This window comes from Dermacentor variabilis, chromosome 1, assembly GCF_050947875.1.
Source record: "Dermacentor variabilis isolate Ectoservices chromosome 1, ASM5094787v1, whole genome shotgun sequence".
NCBI classification, from domain to species: Eukaryota; Metazoa; Arthropoda; class Arachnida; order Ixodida; family Ixodidae; genus Dermacentor; species Dermacentor variabilis.
In genome coordinates this window covers 18,320,953-18,331,922 of record NC_134568.1, presented here as the reverse complement: position 1 = coordinate 18,331,922, position 10,970 = coordinate 18,320,953, and the positions used below count along the sequence as shown (strand labels likewise).

Sequence of the window (10,970 nt, the reverse complement as noted above, 5' to 3'; positions counted from 1 at the left end):
GCCAAGGCGATCGTGCGTTGGTCGACGACCCGCAGTGCAGTAATGGTTGTGAGGTCACTCGAAAACCACAAGCGGTCATACACAACACAGGCCACACAAAACTGGTTACCCACAAACTCCCTCTGAAATCTGGCCGTTGCTCCGGTGAAACGTTCCAAGTTTGCGGTATCGGGGCCACATGGACGGTTCGCACTTCTTTCGGCTTCGCGGTCCCAGCGGACAGCACGCTTACGGGACCGCCGCCACGGAAAAGCGGAAGGAAAGGAAAGGAGATATACGCAAGTGCTTGAAACGCCGACATAGAGAGGGCGGTGCGAACTAGACATGGCCGACGCGGGTCAAAGTATATATCTGTTTTTATCAGCTCAATATCTGATACGGGTCGTACTTGGACCTAAGATATTAAACTTACTTTTCCTAGTTGGTGGAGTGCTTAAACACTGCTTCACCCGGGGCGGGTCGGCCCGGTATTGCACTAGCTTCGGCATGGGCCGCCGTACGGGGAGCAATTATCGATCTATACGGCTGGATAGGCGCACGCAATTTTTCCCAGAATTTAGCTATATACAGCTTCGCTGTAAAAAAGAAAAAAAAAGCATGAACAATTTTCATCACCAAACTTTCTGAACCCGTATTGCGAATTTTCTTCTTGCCCGCCTCCGTTGTTTGTCGTTTCCTTACTTTCACCAATTTTCCGATCTCCTCTTACTAATCTCTATTGCGGACATGTTTGCTTTCCGCCTGCTCTCGCTGAACCCAAGGGCTTCAAGGAGGCCAGATGTGCCTAAATCGACCGCTGCGCAGATATCTGCACTGTCCAAAAACAGTATCGCCATCTGTCGGCCGCGGCCCCTGTTTGGATCCCACCGATGGCATCGGTTGTTGGGAACTCGGCGCTGACGCCCGTGGTTGTACCTGGGTCGCAAGCCCCAAGGGTAGCGTTGGCCTGGCGGCCTGGGGTACAACTGAAAGCATCCGAAGGTCCCGGCAAAGCATGAGTCGACTGGTAACAACAAAACAACTTGTTTATTTTAACATCGCAAAAAGTTGGCGGTCAGGTTGACCGAAGTAGAGAGACGGGAGAGCACTTTACTCAACAGAAGAAATCGGAGCCCTCTATTTGGCGTCCGGGGGAAGCTGTTTTTATACTCTCGCAGTTGAGGGCAAGAAGGAACCCCTCAATAGACGAGCACGTGAATGTACAATGGGCTAATGGTGACGCACACTGTCGTAGCGCTGCCGGTCGGGCACAATGACTGGAATGAGAGGGTGATCCCTGCTGTCGCACCGCCTGGTTCGGGCACAATGACTGGAATGAGAGGGTGATCCCTGCTGTCGCACCGCCTGGTTCAGGCACAATGACTGGAAGGGGAGGATGACCCCTGCTGTCGCATCGCCTGGTTCGGGCACAATGGCACATACACTCACACACGCACATGAAGACACGTGGCATCGGAACATGCCTGGAAACGCCTGGAAACACCTGGCGGGGAGCGTTGCGGCGACGCCGAACGGGCCAAAATGTCTGCCGCCCCGCCGCAGTCGCGCCGGCAAAACCGCGTGTCGCAGGCGAAACGCAACAGACCGCCCCGCCGGGGGAAGGAGATCCCGATGGTCAGGGGACTGCATCCGCTGTCCGGAGGGATGTCGCTCGATGATGGTCACAACCGAAGTCGGGCGTCCCTCGACGTTTCTTGAGCGCAGCGCACAGAGAAGGCCTCGTTCTCTCGTTCAGGTTCGCACGGGACACTGCAAAGTGACTTCGGGAGAGTTCACATTTTTGTTCTCGTTCCCGGCAAGCGTTAGAACTACGCTGAAACTCAACCGCTCAGTCAGCAAGCACGGCACAACCCTCACTAAGCCCTGCCAGGCTCTTTCCCCTTTTTATACCACTGCCTAGTTCCTTACAGTAGTCTAGCATCACTCAGAACGCGTCCACAAATTGGAAAATTGCACTAGAAAGCATATCATCACTTTGAAACACTAAACAAAAGCAATATGTTAAAAAAAATCCTGCCTCAGGAAGAAAAACATCAGTAACCAACAATTTTGAGGCTGATTCCTACGTTAGGGGCTTCGACTTAAGCCATCGGCGTTACCGTTGAGACTCCCCTTTTTGTAACGCACCTCAAAGGAATATTGTTGTAAAGCGAGGCTCCAGCGCAGGAGGCGGCCATTTTTGGGAGAGATGGTCTGCAGCCATTGGAGAGGGCAGTGATCCGTCTCAATGATAAACCTCGAGCCGGCTAGATAGCATGACAATTTCTGAACGGCCCACACGAGACACGCACACTCTTTCTCGGTGGCGCTATACGCCTGCTCACGACTGGTCAGCTTACGACTAGCATACAGGACGGGGTGTTCTACTTCTCCATTTTCCCGTTGGCACAGTACAACGCCCATGCCTCGCTCACTAGCATCGCACTGAACAATGAACCCTTTTGTATAGTCTGGCGATCGTAGCACAGGCTGGTTTGTTAGGGCACTCTTTAGGGCGCTAAAAGCTCTTTCCTTTGTCTCGTCCCAGACGACTGTTTGAGGCTCTGACTTTCTTAGAGCATCCGTCAGGGGAGCCGCGATATCAGAGTACCTGGGGATGTACCTCTGATAGTAGCCGGCGACACCTAAGAACGACCGAATATCGGTCTTTGTGCGCGGTTGCGGAAAGTCTCGCACAGCGGCCACTTTTATTTCAGAGGGGCGGCGACGACCCTGACCAATCACGTGACCGAGGTAGACAACCTCGGCCTGTGCTAACTGGCACTTAGGAGCCTTGACTGTCAAGCCCGCTTCGCGCAGGCGGGTTAGCACTGCCCGCAAGTGTGCCATATGCTCAGACCAGGATGCGGAGAATATCGCTACGTCGTCTAGATACGGTAAAGCGAATTCTTGCTGTCCCCGCAACACTTTATCCATGAGGCTTGAAAAACAGTATGGCGCGTTCTTCAAACCAAAACTCAACACTTTAGGACGGAATGTTCCCATTGGTGAAATGAACGCCGCATACCTACTAGCCTCTTCTGTAAGTGGAACCTGCCAATAACCCCTGACAAGATCTAGGGTGGAAATAAACTGAGCGCTACTAACTTTCTCAAGGCGCTCCTCGATGTTAGGGATCGGATAAATTTGATCCTTAGTGATGGAATTAAGCCTGCGGTAGTCGACGCAAGGACGAGGTTCCTTGCCCGGTACCTCAACTAAAATCAAAGGGGAGGTATAATCACTCTCACCTGCCTCAATAACACCGAGCTGTAGCATTTTCTTTACCTCAGCCTCCATAATATCGCCCTGGCGGGGTGACACCCGGTACGCCTTGGATCGTACTGGCTCTGGGGAGGTAAGTTCTATATCATGAGTAAGGACAGAAGTCCTACCAGGCCTCTCAGAGAACAGACCTTGAAACTCTTGTAATAGCTGGTGTAGTTCGGTTTTCTGCTCAGGCGACAGCGGTGCTTTACTGATAAGGTCACTAATGACTTGACCGGTGTCTTCCCTGTTCGTCACTGAGCCTAGTCCCGGAAGCTCGACCGGAAGCTCTTCAGGAACGTTTACCATCATGCACACCACTGCTTCCCTTTGTCTATAAGGTTTGAGCAGATTACAGTGGTAAACTTGCTGTGCTTTCCGCTTTCCTGGCAGACTTACCACGTAGTTAACGTCCGACAGTTTCTGAACAATTCGTGCTGGGCCCTCCCACTGCACGTCTAGTTTGTTGTTTAGCGATGTGCGCAATATCATGACCTCATCGCCCACCTCAAAACGACGGGCCCTGGCTGTCCGATCATAATAAACCTTGGCCCTCTGCTGGGCCTTTGTCATTGCTTCACCTGACAACTCCTGTGCCCTTCTTAAGCGTTCGAGGAGCTTAAGTACGTACTCCACCACGACTGGGTCGTCGCCCCTACCTTCCCACGATTCTCGAAGCATGCGAAGCGGAGACCGAAGCGAGCGACCGTACACCAGTTCAGCTGGCGAAAACCCCGTAGCCGCATGCGGCGCGGTCCTTAAAGCAAACATCACCCCAGGCAGACACAGCTCCCAGTCAGTTTGATGTTCAAAACACAAGGCTCTCAACACGCGCTTCATGACGGAGTGGAGCTTCTCAACGGAATTCGACTGTGGGTGGTACACTGAGCTGTGTAGCAGCTTTACCCCACACCTTTCGAGAAAAGTTGTCGTCAAAGCGCTAGTAAACACTGTGCCCTGATCTGATTGGATTTCCGCAGGGAAACCAACTCGCGCAAATATGGACAGTAGTGCATTAACTATCTCAACTGAGCTGAGTTCTTTAAGCGGCACTGCTTCAGGGAACTTTGTCGCTGGGCAGATCACAGTCAAAATGTGTCTGTACCCCGTGGCTGTTACCGGCAGAGGTCCCACTGTATCAATAACGAGCCGTCTAAAAGGCTCCGTTATGATAGGTACCAATTTCAACGGCGCCCTTGATTTGTCCCCTGGTTTGCCCACCCGCTGACAAGTGTCACATGTCCTCACGAAATGGTCTGCGTCCCGAAAACACCCTGGCCAATAGTACTCTTGCAAGAGACGGTCCTTAGTTTTCTTAACTCCTAGGTGTCCGGACCACGAACCCCCGTGTGACAAGCGCAACAGATCCTGACGATAGCATTGAGGCACGATCAGCTGATCGAACTCCACTCCTCGGCGGTCTAGATACTTCCGGTACAGGACTCCACCTCTTTCCACAAAACGCGCAGTTTTCCTGGCGATACCTTCTTTGACATTGCAGCGCACGTTTTCCAGGCTGCCATCCTTTTTTTGCTCGGCTATCAAAGCCGACCGGCTGACTTTTAGCAACCTATTAAGTCCGTCTGACGTAGGCGCGATGAGCAAATCAGTAGATAGCTCTTCTAACTTTCCCGTGTCGGGCGTTTCCTCTCCAGTATCTGGCGCCTTTAACGTTACAGACTCAAGTTTATTCAGTTCGGGCGTGCTCTGAATATCAGCTTGCTGCGCCTCTGACCCTTTTTCGTTGTTTGATAACGTCGGCCCCGCAACTACCGCCTTTGCAGCGAGCTCCCGAACCTTCGATCTGGTTAAGGCCTAAACACTAGCTTCACCAAACAAAAGCCCCTTCTCGCGCAGGAGGTGATCGGACCTGTTTGAAAATAGGTACGGGTACTGGGGTGGCAGCATAGATGACACTGCCGCCTCCGTCTCAAGCGCTCCGAAAGGTCCTTCAATAAGCACTTTTGCTACTGGCAGACACACGCTATGAGCTTCCACGGCTTGCTTGATCCATGCGCACTCGCCCGTGAACATATGGGGTTCTACGTAAGACGGGTGAACTACATCCATCGTAGCTGCGGAATCGCGAAGCACTCGGCACTCTTTCCCGTTCACGAGGAGGTCTCGCATGTAAGGCTCGAGAAGCTTCATGTTCTCGTCAGTGCTGCCTATTGAAAAAAACACAACTTTTGGTGTTGTTTCCGGACACTGCGCCGAAAAGTGACCCGGCTTCTGGCACGTATAACACACGCCCGCTCGCCTCATCTCGAACCGCTTTCTGCGTTTGGCTGCCGCCGTCTCTTTACGTTTGGTCGGACTGCTTTCACTCGCATCCTTACTACGCGTGTCCCCCTTTAATCTCATGGGCGTGAATTTCGGCCTCTCAAACTTCGAGCCAAATTCACCCTTTTGACCGTCCTTAGCTCCGCGAGCCCGACGCGTCACAAACTCCTCGGCTAGCTCAGCGGCTTTAGCCACCGTACAAACGTCTGGCCTATCCAAGACCCAGTATCGCACGTTCTCCGGTAACCGACTATAAAACTGTTCTAGCCCGAAGCACTGCAGAACTTTATCGTGGTCACCAAACGCTTTCTCTTCTTTGAGCCACTCCTGCATGTTTGACATAAGCCTATACGCAAACTCTGTATATGACTCACTTCTGCCTTTCTCATTTTCCCGAAACTTCCGACGGAACGCCTCCGCAGACAGCCGGTACTTTTTTAGCAGACTCGATTTTACTTTGTCGAAATCCTCTGCCTCCTCTCTATCCAAGCGAGCGACTACGTCGGCCGCCTCGCCGGGTAACAAAGTGAGCAAGCGCTGTGGCCACGTTTCCCGAGAGAACCCCTGCTTCTCGCACGTTCGCTCAAAGTTAACCAGGAACAAACCAATGTCCTCTCCAAGCTTAAACGGCCGCATCAGGTCAGTCATTTTGAACAATACGCGTTCTCCTGCACCGTGTGCCTGACTTCCATTACGAGCGCGTTCCATCTCTACCTCGAGACGCTTCATTTCCAAAGCGTGTTGACGGTCACGCTCTTGTTGCTCTCGCTCTTTCTGTTCTTTACGTTCACGCTCTTCTTTTTCTTTTGCAGTCTCCCTCTCTTCAATGGTCTCAAGGCATTCCGACAGCTCGTCATCCTCAGCCTCTAACTCAAGAATAGCCTTTAGCAGTTCAGGTTTTCTTAGTTTGTCTGAGACATCCAGACCCAACTCTCTTGCAAGCTCCAACAATTTCGGTTTGCGCAACGACTTCAAATCCATGGCTGCTCTGAATGCTGCTTTCTCTACTGCTTACTATTGTCTTGCCGCAAACTAACCCGGCAGCAACGACAACCACAATTACCAGCTCTGTTTCTGACACTAACAAAAGCCTGGCAAAGCTCAGAAGAAGAAAGTCCCGCACTCACCAAACCTCGCAGCCAAGAGTTCCGCGCAGTCGTTCCGCTGCAGGCAACCAGTCATCACACAGGGCTCGTTGCACTGCTCCCGGATCGTCGTTGAGCTGTTCAGCATACAGTCAACTGCATCTCTTCGCTGCTGGCCTCCGTTGTCGCGATCTCACCGCTGGCAGACAGTTGTTTGAAGTCGGAGGCGATCTCACCGCTGCCAACCAGATGTTTCGAATCGCACCGATGGTACGACCTGTTGGGAACTCGGCGCTGACGCCCGTGGTTGTACCTGGGTCGCAAGCCCCAAGGGTAGCGTTGGCCTGGCGGCCTGGGGTACAACTGGAAGCATCCGAAGGTCCCGGCAAAGCATGAGTCGACTGGTAACAACAAAACAACTTGTTTATTTTAACATCGCAAAGAGTTGGCGGTCAGGTTGACCGAAGTAGAGAGACGGGAGAGCACTTTACTCAACAGAAGAAATCGGAGCCCTCTATTTGGCGTCCGGGGGCAGCTGTTTTTATACTCTCGCAGTTGAGGGCAAGAAGGAACCCCTCAATAGACGAGCACGTGAATGTACAATGGGCTAATGGTGACGCACACTGTCGTAGCGCTGCCGGTCGGGCACAATGACTGGAATGAGAGGGTGATCCCTGCTGTCGCACCGCCTGGTTCGGGCACAATGACTGGAATGAGAGGGTGATCCCTGCTGTCGCACCGCCTGGTTCAGGCACAATGACTGGAAGGGGAGGATGACCCCTGCTGTCGCATCGCCTGGTTCGGGCACAATGGCACATACACTCACACACGCACATGAAGACACGTGGCATCGGAACATGCCTGGAAACGCCTGGAAACACCTGGCGGGGAGCGTTGCGGCGACGCCGAACGGGCCAAAATGTCTGCCGCCCCGCCGCAGTCGCGCCGGCAAAACCGCGTGTCGCAGGCGAAACGCAACACCCCTCAGACCTCATGCGGAAGCTGGAAAACGGCTTTGTGTTTCATTTCCCGTGTAACAGAATTATGTTTTCTCGTAGATTCGTATTACAATCCGAAGCCGTCATCAGTGGCGTAGCCAGAAGTTTCGGTCTTGGGGTGGGGGGGAGGGGGCGCGCTCACAATGCAGTTCGGCCTCCTCCTAAGAGGAAACATTAGGTCGGAGGCTCCTCTCTAAATACACGTAGAAGGAGAATTGTAGAAGGAAATGAGAAGGAGACATGTAGAAGGAGAAGGAGAATTTTTCTCGGCAACCACTTCACCAAATTTGATGAGATTTGTTGCATTTAAAAGAAAAACTTTAATTGTAGTGATTCTTTGTTTCGAATTTCCGATTTAGGTTGTCAATATTTTATTGAAAAGGGGCAAAAATCGAAAACCTTCAGAAAACGAAACAATGAAGTTTACAACTCTGTAAATCAGCAATGAAAATTGATATCACAATTCTGTGAATTGCACATAATAGTACATCTACAGCGGACAAAACTGATGTTACACATGAGTCTAAAAAAATTAAGTATTATGGAAATACGGCTTTTGCAGAACCCTTGTACATAACATAACCAATTCACATAAGATACAAATAGACATATCGAATTTGTCCGCTTTGAATGGTGTAATAGATGCCGTTTACAGAACCGCGATATCTGTGCAGAGCTATTAATTTGTAAACTTCGTGCTTCTATTTTTTTAGAAGTTTCGAATTTTTCAAAATATTTTAAACAAAGTTCGGGCCCTAAATCGAAATTCCGCTTCCAACAGACACTAGAATTTAACTTGCTCTCTCAAATGCAACAAATTTCATTAAAAGCGATTCAGGAGTTCTCTCAGAAAAGCGTTTCTGCGTTTTACAAGTATCTGTATAGGCCGCGTCGCAGTTGGGCCCGAGCTATAGCTTCCTCTTAAACAATTTGCCTAGGGATCAAATACATGAATAAGAACTGCATTGCCATTGCCAAAGATGCTGCAAACGAATTCTTGAACGCTACGCACTGTCAATACAAGTAAAATACGTATTTTTTCATAAAATATCAAACTCGTATGTGCCAAAAGTTGTGCCCAACATAACAGATGTCAATGCTTCCATGCTTTTTGTCTATTTAGTAAGTAAAGAAAATATCACACGAACTTTAGAACTACATCAGTTCGAAACCAGCAAAGCGGTGCATGCCGCTGATATGAAAAATGTAAAGGCCATGAAATGAACAAGTTGAGGACAAATATGCTAGTGAAACTTTCAAGAACCTTGTTTCAAGCCTTGATTCAAGAACCTTGTTTACATTTTTGTACATATGCAACGGCCAGTGAAAAATCTCAATGACACTGTCATTTGTTCCAATGTTCCAATGTTCCAATGTTCCAATGTTCCAATGTTCCGCAGGAGCAGCTGTCACCGGTCGTGTATCGTGAGTAATTGCACCGAAATTACAGTCGCAACAGAGAGCACGTATAAAAAGCAGGAGTTCTGCATAATATACGAGGGCGAGTCAAATGAAAGTGAGCCAATGCGAATATATGACAAACGGGGTACTTTATTTAAAAGTAGCCTCCATGAGCATTTAGACATCAGTTCCATTGACTAATAAGTCGCGTAATGCCCTTCTCATAAAGCTCCTTGGGTTGTTGCTTCAAAACATCTGCGACTGACTTTCACGTCATCGTCCGAGACGAATCTGGTTCCCTTGAGCTGTTTTTTTCGGTTGCCCCAAAATGTGGAAGTCGCAAGGCGACAGGTCTGAGCTCTGTGGCGGATGTTGCAGCATTTCCCGCTTGAGCTTTGCCAGTTTTGTATTAACCACATTAGCGACGTGGGAACGGGCATTGTCGTGGAACAAGATTACCCCATTCGTCAATTTTCCACGTAGTTTGTTCTTGATTGCGACACGCAGCCGATCCGGCGTTTCACAATATCGGAAACAATTGATAGTCTCTTAAGATTTACCAAATTCTATCAGTAATGGCCACACACGATCAAAAAATAAAAGTCAACAACACCTTTCCGGCGGAAATGACGGCCTTTGCTTTCTTTGGGAGTGGTGAATTCGAATGTTTCCATTGTAAGCTTTGCCGTCGTGTTTCAGGCTCGTAGTAGTGGCCTGATGGTTCGTCTCCGATTACAATTGCAGACAAGAAATCGTCACCCTTATTGTGATACCGGATCAGATGAGTAAAGGCAGCGCGGAACTTCTCCGTATTCTGGCGGTGGTTCAAAATCTTCGGCATCCACTGCGCACATAAGAGCCGATAACCGAGATGTTCATGAATTATGGCGTGAACGGTGACAGGGAACCGAACCGTGACTGGTGTTCACACGCTCTGCCAGTTCATCTATGCTTGTGTCATCAGCTCATCAACCTTTGCAGTTTTGTTAGGGGTGATTGCACGATGGCTTAGGTCCGGTCTGGGATCGTCTTTGCAACTTCCACGTCCTTCTTTGAACCGTTTGTTCTAACGCTTCACAGTGGCCAATGAAATTGCAATGTTCAATGTACACGGCAACCGTACGGTGACTAATTTCTTTCTGGGAAACACCTTCAGCTGTCAAAAACCTCACGGCACCACGCTGCTCAACTTCTGGAGTGTCCATTACGTCACGCAACCATGTTCAACCCAGTGTATGAGCGCATTAAACAACATTTAGCCTCACACCTGCCCTCGTACATTAGAAATGCGAAGATACAATGGAATATGCAAATGCGAAGATACAGCTTGATAAAGGGCAAAAAGGTGCCACTGGAAACAAAGTTCACTGCACGTATGCACAAAACCTCGCAACAAGATATCTAAACATACGTATAAGTATCCAATAAATCTACGTATCTAAGAAAAAGTCACGGTATATAATGGGTCAAACAAGGCAAATAAACATGTTGCGCAATCACAGATTCACAGAATCCTAGATGCCTCCCCCATTCCATCCACTCACCCCGATGTATCGCGCGCGACGGAAAGCGGCGCGCTTGCTCCTTACTTTTTTCCCTTGCGCACACAAGACTGAGCCACCTACGTCGGCTCACCCATTCCCCACCCACACGCTTTCACTCGCACATACAGCATGCGGCGCGCGGTCACGATGTTATCGCCCTTGGACTTTATGCGGAACATGAGGGCGACGTCGACGGCAGGAATGCGCCTAGAGTGTCCATATAATTGCTATCGCAATAATATAATAAGAGTATCCGGCAGCTGGAGCGTCCCATGGCCATTACTTTCCACAAAAGAAGTAACAAAATAGAACTTTCACCATGCGACAATTCGCTGCGCCGCAACAACGTCTTTTCTTTTTCTTTTTGTGGGACGGGGGCACGGTAATGAAAAAAAAATGCAAAGGAGAGTATG

At 49.8% G+C, this 10,970-nt stretch overlaps 1 pseudogene; it reads left to right on the top strand.

Moving 5' to 3' along the window:
- Positions 1-324: 324 nt before the first annotated feature.
- LOC142568144 (U2 spliceosomal RNA) lies at positions 325-500 on the top strand (annotated as a pseudogene).
- Positions 501-10,970: the final 10,470 nt, after the last annotated feature.